The 18,975-nt window shown below is 35.3% G+C and overlaps 1 long non-coding RNA gene across 2 annotated transcripts in view; it reads right to left on the bottom strand.

Moving 5' to 3' along the window:
• Positions 1-5,935: 5,935 nt before the first annotated feature.
• LOC139826931 (uncharacterized) overlaps positions 5,936-18,975 on the bottom strand; it is a 31,731-nt gene continuing 18,691 nt past the window's right edge. For both annotated transcript variants that reach the window (XR_011737055.1, XR_011737056.1), the window contains 3 exons: positions 12,081-12,139; positions 11,698-11,747; positions 5,936-11,233 (listed from right to left, as the gene is read on the bottom strand). This is a non-coding gene — a long non-coding RNA (uncharacterized lncRNA). The remainder of the gene's footprint in view (positions 11,234-11,697; positions 11,748-12,080; positions 12,140-18,975) is intronic.

Below are 18,975 nucleotides of genomic sequence, written 5' to 3'. Positions count from 1 at the left end.
ATGTCAGCCACTCCTCCCAGCTTGGTGTCACCAGCAAACTTGCTGATAGTACACTCTATTCCCTCATTCAAATCATTGATGAATATATTGAATAACACCAGCCTCAGTACTGATACCAGCCCCCAGTTTTATTTCAAAAAATAATATTCTGGTGGTTTTGTGTGTTGTGATTTATATACCTTGGAAGAAAAGAAAACCAGACGTTCTCCTCAGCTGATTAACTTGTTAACAGGTATCCCACAATTTCTTATTTAGTCCATTTAATGGTTCTACTGCAAGAATAATGTGTTGATTACCAGGTGTTGGCAAAACTTGCTATATCTGATAATGTGATGAATAGCATATACTAAAGGCTTGATTCATCATTGTTTTTCTTTGAGTGCCATCTGGATGTCTTGTGTCTGCAAAACCTGCTGATAGAAAGCCATGTTTTAGAAGTTCTCAAACTTACTATATTTGTCCAGTCATGTCTCAGTGAAATACTCTGTGAAGCAGACCTTCTTTATAATTCAAGTGAGCTTTCTACACACTTGTTTTTACATCTATATAACTTCAGTTAGACATTTTACATTAAAATTAGACCTTTTATATATAATTTTTAAATGTTTCAATGTGCTGGATTGATTTATACATAAAGACACGAAGTTGCACATATTCCTTGCCAAATTCTTTCACTTTCTTTAATATATTGGACTCCTAGCACCCTCCTCTTTATGTGTTATGCAACAGAAATTTCTGTATACAACAAAGTAGAAAATAGTTGGAATATATCAATTAATGGCTTTTAGAAAACAATTTGATCGCCATTTCATTCATAGCATAAGTAACTTCTGAGTCTTTGTTTTTACTGCTGAAAAGAAAAGCATTAGACTACTGCATCATCTGGCAGATACAATGAAGATGCTTGTGCTGCAAAGAAATGAAATCTGTTCTTTGCTTAAGCTAGAAATAGAGCACTGTTCTCATCAGTTGCCAGAGGGCAGCCACCCACCATGTGGTTTCCTTCCTAAGATGGATACTTTACAGGTAGAACATTTTCAACAACTGATACTGTTCACCCAGTATAATTTAGAAGTACTGAGATTGCCTATACCAGCATCTCCTGACACATTAGACACACTAGATTTCCCATGTACTCCAGGCAAGGCACAAGTGTGAATCGAATGATTTACAAGGATGAATGAAACAGTACACATAATTTTGTGGATGTTAGATGTGAGACAGACAGTAGAAGCTGACACTGTAATTCCCATTAACGAAAATAATCCTTTAACAGTTTCAAGCATCTAAATGAGACATGTAGGTTCAGGAGCCAAGTACATATTTTTGAAAGGGCCATACTGCTCAGAAAGCCTGTTCAGAAATGCAGAACTGTCTTATTAGCATAAGATTTTTTGAAAGCCATGCACATCTGAGGTCTTACAAGAGTGGTACCACTACTCTTATCAGTGCTTAGATATATACCACCCAATAATACACTGCATTTTCCCTCATACGATTTCTGAAGATACTACTTTCAGAACTCACTGTCTCTTTGTGGAAGGTTTATGTAAGGAAGATGATATGCTCAGCTATGCCTGCAGAAGGGTGTGCTGGTTTTGACTGGGACAGTTAATTCTCTTCATAGCACCTTGTATGATACTATATTTTACATCTGTGATCACGATACAGTCTATCATTAGATGTAGCCTCTTTGCCATTTAAGAAGCTGACAATCATCAACATTATAATGTGGTACTAAGCTCTCTCAATACACTGAGTAGGAGAACTTAGATGTCTCTTGTAGTGCTGTATGTGTTACTGTTTTGCTAAGTATTTGTGGGTCTACCTATGGCCTTTTGTCAGTTTAAGTCCAAGTTCCCCCCCAAAAAAACGCAGATGGTTTTGAAATTTTTATTTTCAAGTTTTGTTTTTCTTTGAACAAAAAACATTTAAAGATAAAATCAAATATATGTAATCATGATGTCCTGGTGTACTAACATAAGTTGGTTTTCTTCTTGGAGTTTAATTTTGCAGTGAAGCAACTGAAAAGGGAATAGAATAAGGTAATAAATTCTGCATATTAATAAGGTGCAGGAGAAAATGCAAGATGTATTAGTTCCCTATCTACAAATGAAGCTGGCTGTGCTGCTTCCATATTTCTCTGAAATTCCCAGAACTATATGATGGAAGAGCTGTTTGGAGCCAGGTATCTTGTGATACAATGAAAGCCACCACTGCAAGTACTTCATTATACTGCCTCAGGAGAAGCATGTTCAAAAAAAGCACTCAAGAAAACACTCAAGGTTATTTTGAATTAGAAAAAAAAAAATGTTCTTAAGACAGAAAACATGTCTGTAATCTACTTATTTCCTTCCATTCTTCTAAATTTTCCTATTTGTTTGGCTGACCTGGAATCGGCAAATGCCAAGACAGATTTTCTTTTTCTGGTTTCCCTTATTGTTATTCTTCCAAGCAAGTAGTCTTGCAGCTACAAATATAACATCACTAACATAAACGTATTATTTTGTGTTAACTCTTCCTCCACAGTCCTATGAAAAGATTTCCTGAAAAATATAAATCTCTTCCATCTGAAATTACTCTGGGAAATTCCATAACTAAAACGACATTTATTTTGCCTTCTTTCCAGTTTAGGGCACTTTTTTGCCTTTTTTTTTTTTTAAAGATTAATATTATTTAAATAATATTTTCACTGTCTAAATGGATTACCGCAACAACTTCTTTCTTCACTGTGTAGGACCTGAGGTTTAGAAAATCTCAAGAGCAGGTGGTCTGAATTGCTTACATTTCTCTTTAACATAAGTACTATGACTGCCAAGTTAAACAGTCTGAGTATTGTGCTTAACCATTATTATTCTGTACCTTGTTAGCCATTTATACCATTCATATTACTTAATCCTATCTATCTTTCCTGCTCAGTGCTTTAATGCCAGTAATTTCTGAATGTACTGTGAGGCCTCCAGTTGACTCTTGAGGTCCTTTGAGAACACAGGTCAAAATTACTATTTCTGATTTTGATATCCAGTTTCTATTATAATCTCCTGGCACAGGAATCCACATATACTCTGCTACGTACAAGCAACTGATAAACCAGATTTGTATATAGCCTATCCTGCTCATCTTAACAGCTCCCTTTTAAGTCAGTCTTTTGATACTGAATAGAAGCCAAGGATGATAATAAAGCTCCTCTTTATCCTAGTAATATTTTAACAAATGTACCAGCATCTTCGGTAAGAACTTGTGAAGTGAAAGTCCAGGTGAGAGAAACAACAAATTTTTCCTTAAGAATACAATTAAAAATGTTTGAGATCTGACCAGAATATCAATTAATACATTTGGACCAAGAGCAGACGCATTACATAGGTTCCCAGGAACAGCCTGCAGATAGCTACCTCAATAAGACTACAGGCAACAATAAAAATAAAACCCTGGTCAGGGTATCTGCAGAGCAATGCATGCTTATCTTCAAGAAAGAAGTGCTGCTGGGGTTTTTTTTGCATTTAAAATCTTCAGAGAAAAGACAGGAAAACATCGTTAATTTTCTGGTTTTAAAAATTACATAAATTATTTCTAAACCTGACTCCACTAATAAGAGTAGGGAATTGTGAATTTTTCACCTCTTGTCAATATGTATATTAAATCCCTTGATGTTCTGTCTTCCAATTTCCTTTTAGCTGAGGTGAAATGATGGGGAATCTTTCAGAGAAGTGCTGCAACATTTGCTTATGTTTGTGACATCTTTGGCATCCACAGCTTCCAGAATAAACTCCCTGTTGTGGAAGTACTAAATTCTAATCTAGTAGATGCCCAGCTCCTTTGTGTTTTGTATCTCAGTTTCTTTGGATGTCAGTCACTGCTGTGTACTTTATTGGCAGAGCTGAGTGCCATAGCTCATGCTTTGTAAAGCTCAGCATTGCAAGCTTGAAGGATCTCTTTTGGATTCCTGCCACTAAAGCTTATCATGAGCACAGGAAACCTGCTGAGTCCCACACCATGGGTGGAATACACAATTGACATCAACTCATGTTCTTTCACAGCTATCTCATATAATGTTAATGTGGCTTTTACCTTGCTCTGTGAATTGGAACTCCGATTATCATATTTCACTACAGATGGAATCATGAAATATCAAAAATATTGTCTATCTTTAGCCTTTGCCTTTCTCAGGCTTTGGAGGCCCATAAGTGAATTATTTCTGTTGTCTTAGAAGAAAAAGTAAAATATGCACCTTGACAAACATGTATTTAGTTTTTCCTTGAAATCATGACAATGAATGTTTAGGTTGAGAGACAAATTTTATTCTAAAAAGAATAATAAAAACATCCATGATTTTATCTTTGTGTACAGATATGCAATCTTTAAATATATAACTGTTTTTTTTTTTTTTTTTTTTAACATTACATCTTTTTCTCAATCAACACATAGGATAGTTGCTGCTTTCTTCATGGGTCACAACTAGTCAATGTCTTTTTTATCCTCTTAATTAAATTCTTTCCTTATTTACAGCACAAACTAAGGCCTGCACTGAATAAAAATTATGCATTTCCTTATGCTCCTTACTAGGAGGGTTATTATCATAATGCAAATATAATAGATTATCTTTTTCTTCAAGTGCCCCATGAAGGCATTTGCACTTGGTATCTCCATTTGCAGATGGAAAATTAAAAAACAGTGACTAAGTCCCAAACTCAAAAGTCTGCATCGAACTTCCATTCCCAGATGTTGCCAGCATTTATCCCTAGATCTGTCTGATTCTTCAGGATATTTATAGTTTTATAACTCATATTACCACTCACTTCAGTTACAGGAATGAAGTTTTAGCAGTCACTACGTGTATAAAGAAGGATGAAGGTACTGTCATTACTGATTGTTAGCGAAAAGGTTGACAAAACTTTTATACATATGTGTGTAAGTTTGATACATTTTGCTAGCATTACAGACAAACAGAAATAGAAAGGAATATTCTTCAGTGTTTGGTAGGTTAAACTTGGAGACCATTTCTTTAAGTGATTCTCTGTCTCATTTACTATGGGATTTGTGAATGTAGCTTTCCTGTTTATTAATAAAGAACATAAAAAGACAACCAAGCAAACAAAAAAAAACGTTAAAAAGTCATCAGGAGGCTTTCTGTTTCTTTCAGAAATACAACTTAAAGATTTTTTTGCTAAAATAGAAATTTAAAAATGAAAAGTCAAAGTATGTTGGTTTTATTTATAAGAAAATCTTTCACGTAACTTTCATCTACTAATCTAATTTTTTAAATAATCATTTTTAAGAGGAGATTGTAGTGGGAATAATAGTGTATTCAAGTTACAAAGATACAAATTTAAAACAGAAAATCAAAACTTTCTACAAAACAATAGTTCTAGTTATAGATCAACTGAATTCAAAGTATACTATCTAATTTTCTTAAGAAACAAATAAAGATCCTGTGAAGAACGAAGTTAATGCATCCTTTGAACAACATCCATTAAAGAATACTAAATGAAGAAGAAAGAAACAGAAGTAAATACTATTCCCTGTTCCCCTCTGCCTCTTGTGGGGAGGAGGTAGAAAAATCAGGAGCGTAATTGAGCCTGGAAAGAAGGAAGTAATGGGGGAAGGTGTTTTCAGATTATCCCACTCTGGCTTTCAATTGGCAATATATTAAATTAATTTTCCTGAGTTAAGTCCATCTTCCCTGTTCCTGTAACTTCCCTGTAACTAGTTGGTGATCTCCCTGTCCCTATTTTGACCCACAAACCTTTAATCACATTTTCTACTTGAGGAAAGGGAATGATAGAGCAGCTCAGTGGGCAACTGGCATCCAGCCAAGGTCAACTGACCACACCTTTTCTCTTCCATACACATCAATCTTAGGATGTTTAATGCATAGTAAGAAAAAATGTTATTTTATTTTTAGGACATTGCTCACATCACCATAAAACCATGTCCCTTGGTGTATCTATTGCAAAGCTCTCTGATTTCTCTCCAATCTTATTCTAAAATCATATTCACCCTTGTACTACTACACTCTATAACTATTTCCCTCATGTTTTTTACACCATTTTCATGTCTCTTATAACTCAGCTCTCTGCCTCTGATACCCAGATGTATCATGTAGCTGTTAGATAAGTGTAGCAATCACTGAAGGGCCATGCAGATGGAAATGTCTTTATTTCATCCTAAATTTGTGTATTCCCTGAAAATACGAATCTCTGTATTTTTCCACTTTTTTAAAGTATACTGTGGTGATATTCTTCCATTAATTTAATTTCTCTGAAGTCACAGAAACAATTGTGCATTTCATGCTTAACAATTGCATGAGTCATTGGCATGAAAAATACATAGTGTTGGGAAAATATGCAATTTCTTTGGCTTACTTACAGTAATTGTAGAAGCAAGCACTTGATATTACATTAGCTATAGAATATAGTTTTATAAGGATGTTTTCTTTAAAAGATGAACTTAGACCATTGGGATCTATTTCAGGTATTACAAACTGACTTAATACATAAGTAATGAATTACCCAATTCAAAGCAGAATTTGACCTTAATTTAACCTATCCAAAAAGAGGAGTTTATTACAGGTGCATGAAAAAACGTTATTTTCAGTACATGAAGTCATGAACTAGAATGTATTTTAAGTTAGTGGGATATTCAATATCCAGTGTTATATATCCAATGTTATATTCAATATTCAATGTTAGCATTGTTCAGATTTCTGTGACTGAACTGTGTTAAAGCAGAGGTTCACCTTTATTTCTCTATCATACCACTAGTGATGTGATAAAAAGCAAAACCTGCTTCTCCAAACCATACACAATGTGGTGTGCCAATGTTTTACTCTAGTGTGATCATGAATGTAGAAGCCAGTCATGGATGTTGTAGCAATGATGTAGCCACATAAGGAGTATGATCCTTTGCCCAGTAGCATTAGCTGGTTTTTTATACAGTTTTATGGCAACTGTACAGGACAAAGATCCTCTTACCATTTAATCACTTCGACTTGTTACAGGGAATTTTCATGCAGAACTGTCCTGTAAACCATCTTTACTAGTATGTAAACATGTTTTCTTCCATATATGTCAGTCGAGAGAAAAGCTGAATGAAAACTAATGTATGCCTATGTAAGTTGGGCCCTCAGGAAGATTTCTAGCAATGACTTTCTCCAAGTTTGTTTCAGATGTTTTAAAAGATAATGTTAATGTTAATATGTCAGGATGTCATAGAGTATTTGGAGATGCTCGCTGACCAGTACATTGCAGTATAATAGCTCCTGCCCCACACACTCTTATATAGATATGTTGTATTTACACTTCACTGTCAGATAAAAATTGATCTGATCATTGCATAGCTGGGTGACTTATTACTCTATACAATGGTTTCTACTTTTAAGTTTGTCTAGTATCCTCTTGCAAGAGGATAACCCATTAATTGCCTTCATTTAGCACAATTTACTTCTTGTTATCATGTAGACAAATATAGACTCAAAATATCTTTTTGTAAGCACATACAGAGAAAACATTAAACAGCAACCATCTTCTGTTGTGTCTATCATATTTAATACGTCTCTACGTTCTTCTCTTTCTTCTTAATTCAGGACCATCTTCTTATATTAAGTGACTGAGATTTTTTTGTTTATATCTTTGTCTCATATTGAACAGGTTGTACCTCTGAAAATAGCACAGTCTATTAAAAATCAGAGGATAATGACAATTAATGACATCTATATTAATTGTATAATTATTAAGTTAAATACAAAAGTTTCTGTTCTTGAGCAGGATTAAAGTCACAATAATACAATACTACAGTTACTTTAAATGAAATGAAAGTTTCTAACCAAAAATGGGCATCTAGAAAGTAGTTGTACGAAATATGCAAAACATTACACATAGTAACTCCATGGGCTATTCAGTCTCACAGAGGTGACTGGAACTGGTCACAATATGTATGTAAAAGATTCCAGCACTAGAACTGAAGTGCGTAACCTTAATTTTTCTTTCAGGTCATTCATCCCACTTAGGAAACTTTTATTGCTTGTGAAATTGTATCCAAGGTACTAAGTCATGACACATCAGAAACTTTTATGTCTTTTAAACATAAATAGTGACACCTGGATGAGCCTAACTTTGAAGAATGCAACTCTCCACCCCTTGTATCAGGGAGGCTACTAACATAAGGCTCGCAGCTTTGATTCTTCACATGAGATGACTAAATAAGCATGAAAACATACAGTCATCCATCTCTAACAGCACTTTGTAATTAAGGAGATGAATTTACCATTTACATTTGGGTTTGGATTACAATTATGCAAAAAACTTAGATAATAATTGTGTATTAAAATCTCACCGAAATTATTTCTGTTTTCAGAAAAGCAATGTTTATAGCCTGTATGAAAATTAAGAATTACATGCAGACCCATGTGAAGGAGTTTTTTATTTGTTTTTCAGAAAAGGAATGAAGGAAACTGATGGCTATTATCAATAAGGATGAAAGTAAATGCGAGTGTTGTACATAAAAATAATTTAAACCAAACCCAAAACCAATTGTCACAAGACAAGAAAAGATTCTCAAGAATTGGTTTGTTTGTTTGTTTGTTATTTGTTCATGGGTTTTTTGTGTTTTTGTTTGTTTGTTTGTTTGTGGGATGTTTGTTTGTTTTTTGTTTGTTTTTAATCTGGTAGCATCCTTTTCATTATTCTTTTGGCTTTTTTTCCTGTAAACATTTGCACACATATTAAGACCAGTTAGAAAAATCCAAGACGTGTATTTCCACTTGATTGCTCAAGCAAATGTACTGCCAGAAAACCAACCAACCAACCAACCAACCAAGCAACAAACAAAACCACAGATGTGAATTTCTGCTTGATCTCTAAGGCATATTCCAAGCAAGAAACCAAAACTACAGAAAACACAGAGGTTCGATGATGAACAGATGTTGAAGGAGTGAAAAAATACATCAGTCTCCTGTCCTATAAGATAGTATAGTGTAGAAAAAGTATAGGAGACTGCATTTCTTTGGATATTTACAGAACAGCAGCTAGCATGGGATCCTGTCTCCATAGTGGGCCTTTTAATATTAATCCAAAACTTGAAAAGATTCTGAGGAAAGATGAGTAACAGACCTCAATGAAGCAAAAAAAAATCTCAGGTTTGTACAAGGGTATTTTTAAAGACGTTTCGCTCAGACAGAATCTATTTCATTAAGGAATAATCAATAAAACTGAACTCAGAAAGGATGGATTTTAAGCATAAGCATGTATTGGAGGAAAAGAAAAATAATTTCAATTTTTTACATCTCTTATTTCAAAAGGTTGTCTTCCTTAATAAAAATTTAACATGCATTTGGAACTATTTTTAGAAAATAGGACTTTCTGAAGTGATGGTGACATCTTTACATCAAAGGCAGAAGAAGCTGTGTATTAATTTGGCTTCTGGGGTGATGGTACATTTCTTCTTACAGGCATATCATGTGCAGAGGAAGCTGACAGGTGGAGAAAGTGAAGCAGAGACTTAGAGGATCATCCTAAATATATTGGTAGCTGTCAGGTAATTTCATGGGCCTGAATCATCTCCAGGTGATGTAGGTAGAACGGTGATACACTGTGCATCGAGCTCCCTCTGCAGCATCCTTTTCCTTCTTGGCCCACATCAAGGGCTCAGCTGATTTCTCAGCTCACCGGAAAACCTAGATTCAAAAGAGTGACCTGTGTTCCTCATCACCCCAGGTTTCATGCAGCATGGTTCAGAGTAGCTGATCCCTCTCCAGAAAAAGCAGCTGTTCCTGTTTTACTGAATACCAAAAAGGAGCAACAGAAGTTGGGCAGTATTGATTTTTTTTTTTTTTTTTTTTTTTAAATATCAATTGCTCAAAGCACTAATGAGAACAGTGTCTGTTGTTAATCAAAATGGTCTAGGGAAGAATATCCTCAATGTGTTTCCATTCACTTATCTCACAACAAGAGAATAATCTAGCTCAAGAAGTTATCTCTGACTATTCAGAAGCCAGGGCAGGGCTTAGAAGCTGATTAGATAATAATGATAATTACAGAAAAATAGCTATATGACCATTTTTTAATCAATTTTGCTGCTAGCAATTGTGGTAACTCCTGCAACAAACCTACCTTGTGTAGTCATACAAACTAATTAAAATGTAATTTTCACATCTGCAAATGTTTTTGCCAATGGCTAAACTCAATTGGAGTTTCTGAGTGTACTACAAGGAGTTGTGAAACTCAGGGAACTCATTGCTTTAAAACCTGGGTTGTGTTTCAGGTGCTTCCACCAGCTCTGTGTGCCTTCCAGCAAGTAACCACCATCATGCTTGCACACCCATCTGAAAGAAAAATGTGCAGTATTCCATGCTTGTAAGAGAAGAAGGAAAATGATTGAAGCTTAACTAGTCCTGGTCAATAACAGACAATATTTTCAGGCATCAGTGCTTCAAATTTAGGTGCTTAAAATATTAACAGGCCTGGTTCCCAGTAGCTCACAGCTAATCTTTATTTATTAAAAGTGCCAGGAGACGTAATTTCAAGAAATATTTATTCACTGGCTATGGATTAACTGGAGCTCGGCATTGATTCTACAAGACCTGTGCTGCAGAACAAATCAAGCATGGAGCAGTGGGCTGACATAAAACCTACCATTGTGGTTGTGACCAAAAACTGGGCAGAGGCATCAGGACTTTGAGATTTCTAATGCAAATCAACAACCTACAAGGTTCAAAGTGCACATACTACAAACTCAGCAACAGCAGGAGTGAAAGACTGATATACTTCAGGCCAAAATTAGAGTTAAGATGGTCAAGTAAATGAAACCAGGACCCTGACTGAATAGCCAATACATATACCAGATTAAGTTAATACTCCTGTTTTCACTGTTATTTTTACAGAGGTTAACTGGATTAAAGGCCTGTTACATCATCCTGCAACAGGTTGAATAAGAAACAGATGAAAGCTTTATTTTTTGATTCCTAAATCTGAAAAGCAGAAGAATCCAGCTACAGAAACAACACATGTATTTTCAAATTCTTGGAGGTCTCCCAATTAGAGGTGTTACCTCAGTGTAAAATAAAAGACAATAATCTGATCATTACCTGACATTTCTGAAAGCTACTCAACATGAGAACCAGATATCTGGTTTGTGTATAAACACCATATAGATACCAAATGCTTTCCTGGGGAAAAATGGGTTTGAATAAAAAAAGAGGGTTTCTTCTCCACTCATAATATTCTTGCACTGCAAGAGCCTAAAAAAAAAAAAAAAAAAAAGCATATGCATTGAATGATGAATAATCTGCTCCTAAGTGAAGCTGACAGCTGGACCAAGTCCTGAAATCCAGCCAATTTTAACTGCCATTGTAAAGGCTGACAACTGCCAAGTAAGCAAACAATGGAAAGCAGGAGCTGTTCCCAAATAGATTTGAGGAAATTCACCATGCTGATAAATTTCACATGGGTTTACTCTGATCTAGAGACATAAACCCATCATTTTTGTGACTTGGTTACAGTCTTGTCTGTCAAGTTCCATGTTCTGACTGAACATTTTGCTCTAATTTTCCTTCTGACTTTGAGTGAATGAACATTCATTAAGGGTACCTAGGTTTATTTCATCTTTGGTTGAGTTTTCCTAGTAACGTCAGAATTCTCATGTGAAATGTACTTCAGGTACTGTCTATTCCTGAGCAGAAGAATGAGAAAGGTTTTGACTCACAAACTAAAGCTGAGTTTTGATTGTCACCATTCTTTCGTCAAAAGACAAGGCTGAAAGAAAAGCAGATTATACAATCTGAATAGTAACTTAATTCCAAACTGGAAGTCCACATTATTAATATAATATCAATAGCAAAACAAACATGAAAATGTCAATATACTAGAAAAATATTAATAAACTAAAATATTTTAGCCTAAATATATGCCTTTCCTTAAGTTAATTTTCCCAGCTGTGTTTGAATTTATATTGCGGTTTTCAATACACATTGAACTTATACATGCATGCACACATATACAAACCTGTTTCCTTTGTAAAATGAAAAGAAACTAATTGCACTGAGTTAAACCTATGATCTTTTTTCTCACAACAATACATGAACTCACAGTCTCATCTCAGTGGTTCTAGATCCCCATATCTGCAGTCTTGGTGGGCTGAAAAATAGCTGTGAGGAAAAAAGAGTGGAGTGTTAGTTCTGTGGGGATCCACCATCAAATACTTATTTGACTTGAACACAATCACTGTTATGTTCTAAACTTATTTTCAGAAGAACGAGTTTCCCAACAGTGCAGCTGCTTCATCACTGTTACAGGTCAACTGCCTGGACCATTAATACAGACAGTGCAAAAAGAGTCAAGGCTATGCAAGGAACTTCTGAGAACTGTAAACTGTTTGTGCTATGCCTCTGCCTACATTTTAAAGAGAGTACAGGTTATGGAACAGCTGAAACAATAGCATCCCCCTAAATCCTCTTCTCACCTTCCCAGGCTTTGAGGTTTCCCCATCCCCATTGCTTCCTTCTGCTCTGAGCATCTGGAAATCCCTCTGGACACTCAGCTTCATTCTTATCTTCATAACCAGGAAGTGCAGTCTATTGGTGTTGTAAATCCCTTGGAAAATTATAATCCCACAGCCTGAGCAGGAACTGAACCACATATGAACCTGTTTAATTATGCTGTCTAATGAGTATGATGTCCTGTCTTATACAAAATGGGCTGATTCAGGAAAGACTAGAAAAGTATAATGTTTTTCTTAAATCTTTTTTTCATCAAATTAGAGTGGAAAAAAATTAAAGTTGTTAAAGGTCATATCTGATGACTGTAACTGGACTGTTGCATCTTATTGATCTTAGGGAAACCACAGTGATGAGAATGTAGTCTCTGAGCATTAAAAACGTTCGTCTTAGAAAAGGAATGTGTGGAAAACGTTTGCTTTATTGTAAACTCCATGTTCATACTTCTTCATTTTTAAATTCTTTAATATGGAATGCCAAATGTTGAACTCGATAGACTGTACAGCAGTTTTAGGACACCATGGTTCTACTGTACCATGGAATAGATCTTTTGTTCTAGCTAATTATTTGATGTTTATATGCATCTTTGGTAATTGTATTGTTCTATTTCATCTTGCATTTCTGTAAAAAAAAAAATCGAGAAAGAGGGAGGAAGATAAAGAGGAAAGGTTTCAGATTTCCATGTTAAGATTCCTGATATTAAAAATGACATTAAAATAGATAGACAACTGAGTAATTTCTATGTAAAACAATGTCCTTATTGAAGGGGAATGCACACTAAAATAGTTTTCTTCCACAGTTCTTTATATGTTAACATCTGTTATGTTTAAGTAAGTCTCTTAAGTCAGACTTTTGACTAGAACAAAGTCAGCATTTGTTGCTTATACTAGTTGTATGAATGCAATTGTGTGTAAAAACTAATTTCTCTCTCCTATACATGCTCCTTGTGTCTTCATTTATATGATGTTCTACTAAGAGTCAGTTTAGTTATAACTACCTCAGTCAGAGTTCTTCTCAAACATACCTCAGAAGGGTAGCACAGCATCTAGATCATGTTATTATTGGTTAATTAATGAAAACATTTGTAAGTCATTTTCCCTCCAGCTTTCCATTGTAACTATGTGCTTTAGTTTTACTTTTTATTCTGACAGAATAAATATTTGGGTTGACATTCACAAGTTTTGTTTTTATGAACAGCATGACTTATCTTTGCAAGTCTGAGCAAAAATGATGTTGATATTTCTATCTGCATGTAATATATCTATGACCTTTTTCGGTTACACTTTGCCCATTAATTTTATCATTCCAGAAACAATTTCTAACATTATAAACCTCTGATCAGCTTCAAAACATCTTCTGAAAAAATCATCTTGTCAAAAAAAAAAAAGCCTATCTTCTTTACACTATAGTTTCTTACAAGTAGAAAAACAAAATTATAAATAATACTTTGTGCTACATTTAGATATTTAGCCATAATGTATGTGATCTGAACCATAGTTATCAGTAGTGAATGAGCTTTTCCTGATGTTCTATGCAGAGTATTTTATATATATATATATATATATGTATATACATATGTACAAAAAATTGGGCCTCAAGTCCTGCATAAATAATTAAAAAGGGATTGTCCTGGTTTTGGTTAAAACAAGATCAATTGTCCTTTAGTAAATTTTCCTTTCAGCTAAGTTCTTCTAAGTAACTGATTTTTTCTGAAGGTAGCTGCATGTTTTTCAGACAGTGTCCACTCCAGAGCTGGTAATGCCTGCTATTTACAGTACTACTGAGCTAGTGGTAGGAATGACATGCAGAAAAGGTCCATGTTTATATTTATTTCTATAGCAACGAAGGTGACTGATAGACCTCTTATGTCACACAATTGAGGGGCCATAAAAGGGTCACACCTGCAGGGAGGGGTGGACAGAACAGGTGACTCAAATTGACCAACAAGGTATTCCATGCCATGCATGTCATACTCAGTTTAAAGCTGAGGGATCATGAAGGTCTTGATCTCTTTGTTCATGGCTGGCATCTGAAGATGACCTTGCCTGTTGCCCTGTTTGCAATTCTGATCCCCGTTCCAGTCTGTGTATTCCTAAATGCAGTTCCCATCTACTGCTGAGTCCGGTCCAGGACTTCCTGGTGTCTGCACTGCAGCTGCTGGTATCACAGCATCCCATGCAGCACAGAATTCCATGATCATGTGGGAGAGTCCATGTTGGTTTTGAATATTTTGTTTTATTTCTATTATGAGTAGTATTATTAGTAATATTAGTAAAGTGGTTTTAATTCTCCAACTCATGTCTGTCTTCCTTTTTTCCATTTCCCTGCTGGGATAAGAGGGGCTTAATAGAGAGCATCTGTCACTCCATTTATTGTAGCTGCTCTAAATGGTGAAAGGAATTTTCAGTGAGAGAATGTCTCATAACAATGACCTACCAAACAAGGATAACAAAGGGTAACAGACGAGATGTGTTGTCCCTGCCTTATGAGTAAGTAAAGACAGAAAGAGAATCTCGAGGAAATCTATAGCAGAGAGAGGAGTTGACTCTAGATCTCCTTAAACTTAGCCTGTCATCTTAATTTTATATTAAATCATCTCCGTAGACTTTTTTCAACTGAGACAAATGAGATCCTACCTATAACCCAAGCTGACCAGAAGTTTTCTGTTTGCCTTGGGTGAACCAAAACTAAAGTGATCTGATACTAAATGAGGGATATTCAGGGTAAGCTGAACACTTTGATGCATAGTTTCTGTACAGTTTGAAGCACAGATAGTTGTTGCCCATTCCTGGAACAAAGAATTATGCATGATATCCTACAGTGAGAATGGCCAGAAAAGTGGCACTTACATACTTTCCAGTTCTCTTGCTTCTGATTCATATCTGCCTCAGAAAGGCTGTATAGTTAACATTTATAACATTCCCACCTTAAGAACATCCTACACCTCTCATTTGGTAAATTTGCTTCTCAATGTTCCTTACTTTGGTTTGGTTTTCTTTCAAGTCCCTAATGTGGCATTTGGAACTGTGTTGACAAACCCATTCACAACCAATGTCTCATTGACTTTGGGGAGTTTCTATATAGGATGAGGGCTTGGGTAGTACATTTCCATTAATTGAATAAAGTATTGACCATAATTTCTCTGATACCTTGGGTGAAACTGAGGCTCTGATAGAATAAATGACAAAAGTATTTCTAGTTTCAAGGATGTAAAGATCTCCCTCATGTTTTCTCTCAGAGAACCACTCAGTAGTAAATATTTCAGTTAATTGAAGTTAAAACAGAATAAGGACAGTTATGACCTAGCAATGGTTGTTATGTTTACCTTAAAAGCAAGTCAATAAAAAAAAAAATTCTCTAACTTAAACTGTGCTTCCAAAATAAATCATATCTTTTGCTGATTTTTATATGGGCATGGTAGTTAAATTCTGTACCAAAGCACTCTCAGTAGAGACCAAGAAACACCTGTAAGTGCCACAGTGCAGAGTATTTAATTCAGAGTGTCTCTACAGCAAATCTTTGTCTTTGCCTTTTGCTGATAAAAATATCTTTAGAGGGGACAGGAATGGAAAAACTGGAGATAGGAAATAGAACATATTTTTCATAATCTGCACCTGTTAACCTTGAAAAAAACTTTGAAAAAAGTATTTTTCTAAACTGTGAATTTGTTACTGCATTTGGACCTGCTTCTTTTCATCCCACCACTAAGAAAGTGCACACAAGGCAAAGAAGATATTCATGTAACAGTTGGCAAAGACCACAACTAAAATACATTTCTATATGAAAGTTAATTGTAGTCTTCATAAATACATAATGGGCAAATCTGCAAACCATTAAAAAGAAATAAATCTTTATTTCAAGAAAAATAAGGGTTTTTTCTATCATTTTTTTCTTTTGTAGTACATGCATTAAAAAAATCTGCTTGCCTTCAAGTGCTCATTTAGTAAGCTAGTGGTAAGGAGAAATATATGAGCGGGTGAGAGAAAAATCTCAATGTTTGTGGAAATATACTAAAATATATTAAATAAAATATTATAAAAAGTTGAACAGAAGAAAAAAAATGCATCACTGATATTATGTGTTAAAATCTTGATTTTCACTTGTTCTTTGCTGTTTACAGCAGTACAAGGGAAATTAAACAAAAAAACAATCTCTCTGACTGACCTGTTAAAATTGTATGCCTGCTTTGCATATAGTTCTGCATGTTTCAAAGTGACAACAAGATCCAGGAAAATTATGAATTTGGTTGGGAATCTCGTCTGTTAAAAGAAATAGAAGTAGAAATATATGTATGGAAGTACAGCGGTGTCCTTCTTGTCCTTTGTACACACTCCATTCTGGAATGGTTTTCAAACATCGATTTGTAATTTTAAAGCCAACAGTGTTGACTTATTGTCTCATATAGCACAAAGAAAATTAGGAACAATTTCCTGGATATACCTTCTTCTACTACAGATGTAGGGGACATCTGTATGTATTATGGGTGCAAACTGGAACACAAGAGGTTCCATTTAAAATTGAGAAGAAACTTCTTCTCAGTGAGGTAACAGAGCACTGGAACAGGCTGCCCAGGGAGGTTGTGGAGTCTCCTACTCTGGAGACATTCAAAACCCGCCTGGACACATCCCTGTGTAGCCTCATCCACGTGTTCCTGCTCCGGCAGGGGGATTGGACTAGATGATGTTTTGAGGTCCCTTCCAATCCCTAACATTCTGTGATTCTGTGATCACAATCAGATTGCAAAGTTTTGCATCCCTGAAAGCTCTCTTGTCAGAGATTGGTAATGGTAATTCATCTGCATCTTTTTTTCAGGAGTGTTTTTGTAACAGCACTGTGAGCTTGTTTTTAAAGGCTTTTCAACCTGAAGATGAAGACACCCATCTTTTGCAACCCCAGATTCCTCCTGGAACACTAACCTAGAAAGGTTTTTGGGAAGACCCATTACTTTCACAGCTTTGGCTTTAACTATAGGTGTTCATTTTAGCAAGACTGGATCTCTTCCCCAGAAAAGTGTCAAAAATATACTTGTGTGTGCAAACATTAAGGTTCTGTATTAGAAACACAGGATAAGGGACTTTTCCATTAATAAGAATACATCTTTTTTTATTTTTTCCTTCCAGAAGGTTCTTGATCAGTGGAGCTCTACCCTGCAACTTGTTTTGTCTCTCTAATGAGAGCTAGAGGGGCTATATCTTCCAATAATTGTGTATATGACATTTATTTTTGTCCTAACTCCATCAAGAACTAATACAGGTGATGCTAATCTTAGGAGTACTCTTAGGCTGTATAACCCAGTTAAGAAATAGTAGCAAATGTGAGGACCCATAGAAAATGCCAGGGTCACCAGGCAGTGTGGATAAAGAGAAGTTAGAGTTTCTGGATCACTCGTCATCACTGAGTGATCACACCTGACAATTTCAGAACATTCTGAGGAAATACTAGAAGTACTTGGAAACTTTTGAAAACCAACAACATTGATGTTTTGGTTTGTTTCTTTGTTTCTTTGTTTTTTCTTGGGAGGGGAGCTGGGGGGATCTCAGTAGTGACTGTTCTTGTGGGATTTTTTTTTTTTTATAAATGTAGATGGTTTTGATTATGTCAATTGAGTCAGGGCATTTGGCTTCTCAGCTCTGTCCAGGTTATGTTTAAGGTGCCAAGGTCTTTTAGTCCTTTCTTCTTTAGATTAATACTGGAACAAGCAATGGTGTACACTGATCACTAGTAAAGAACTTATTTACATGCAATAAAATCGTTAGTCAATGTAAACACAGAGAAGAATCTGTAATGCCTTAGATACTACTCAATGATAAAGCTAAACAATCAGTGAGTTATGACTACCACAAGATTTGCATATATGGATCTCAATAACCATTCACAGCTTCACGTGTGACTTGAAAAACAGCTTTATGATGAGATCTGAAATAAATTGGAACTGCGATAATTAGGAAAGTGCTTATAAATAGCAGCAGTAAAGGTATTGTACATTTCTTCCTCTACATTATACATGTCATATGAAAATTACTTAAGGAAAATGTTTCCTGAGATAATTTGTTTTTATTTATCACTTAAAAGCAATAGCAAATACTCAATAAGGAATTGCAATATCATGGCCTGGTCTGGAATTAGCCTTTTTTATCTATTGCAGAGTCAAAAACTGCTGGTGCTGCTAACTTCCAGTCTCCTGTGTTCCTTTGGAACTCATCCTTATCTGATAACAGTAAGTGAAACTGCTGAATATCTAGTACTGTGTCAATTCACATCAACCACAAATCTGATAGCAGCTCTAGCATGGACTAACTATGTGCATTTGGAAGGAGACAATTGTATTGTCCTCTTATCTCTGTTCACCACAAGTGGCAAGCCCAGTCTGATCTTGCATACATTTAAACTGTGAAATTTTTCAGTTCCCATCTTCTGTAGCATCCACAATGAATTCCAACACATTCCTCTGATTTTCTTTCTTATTAGAATTCAAAAGCAAGAAAGAG

This window comes from Patagioenas fasciata, chromosome 1, assembly GCF_037038585.1.
Source record: "Patagioenas fasciata isolate bPatFas1 chromosome 1, bPatFas1.hap1, whole genome shotgun sequence".
Taxonomy (NCBI): domain Eukaryota; kingdom Metazoa; phylum Chordata; class Aves; order Columbiformes; family Columbidae; genus Patagioenas; species Patagioenas fasciata.
Note: the sequence above shows the minus strand (reverse complement) of the source record. Positions and strands in the feature narration are given on the sequence as shown.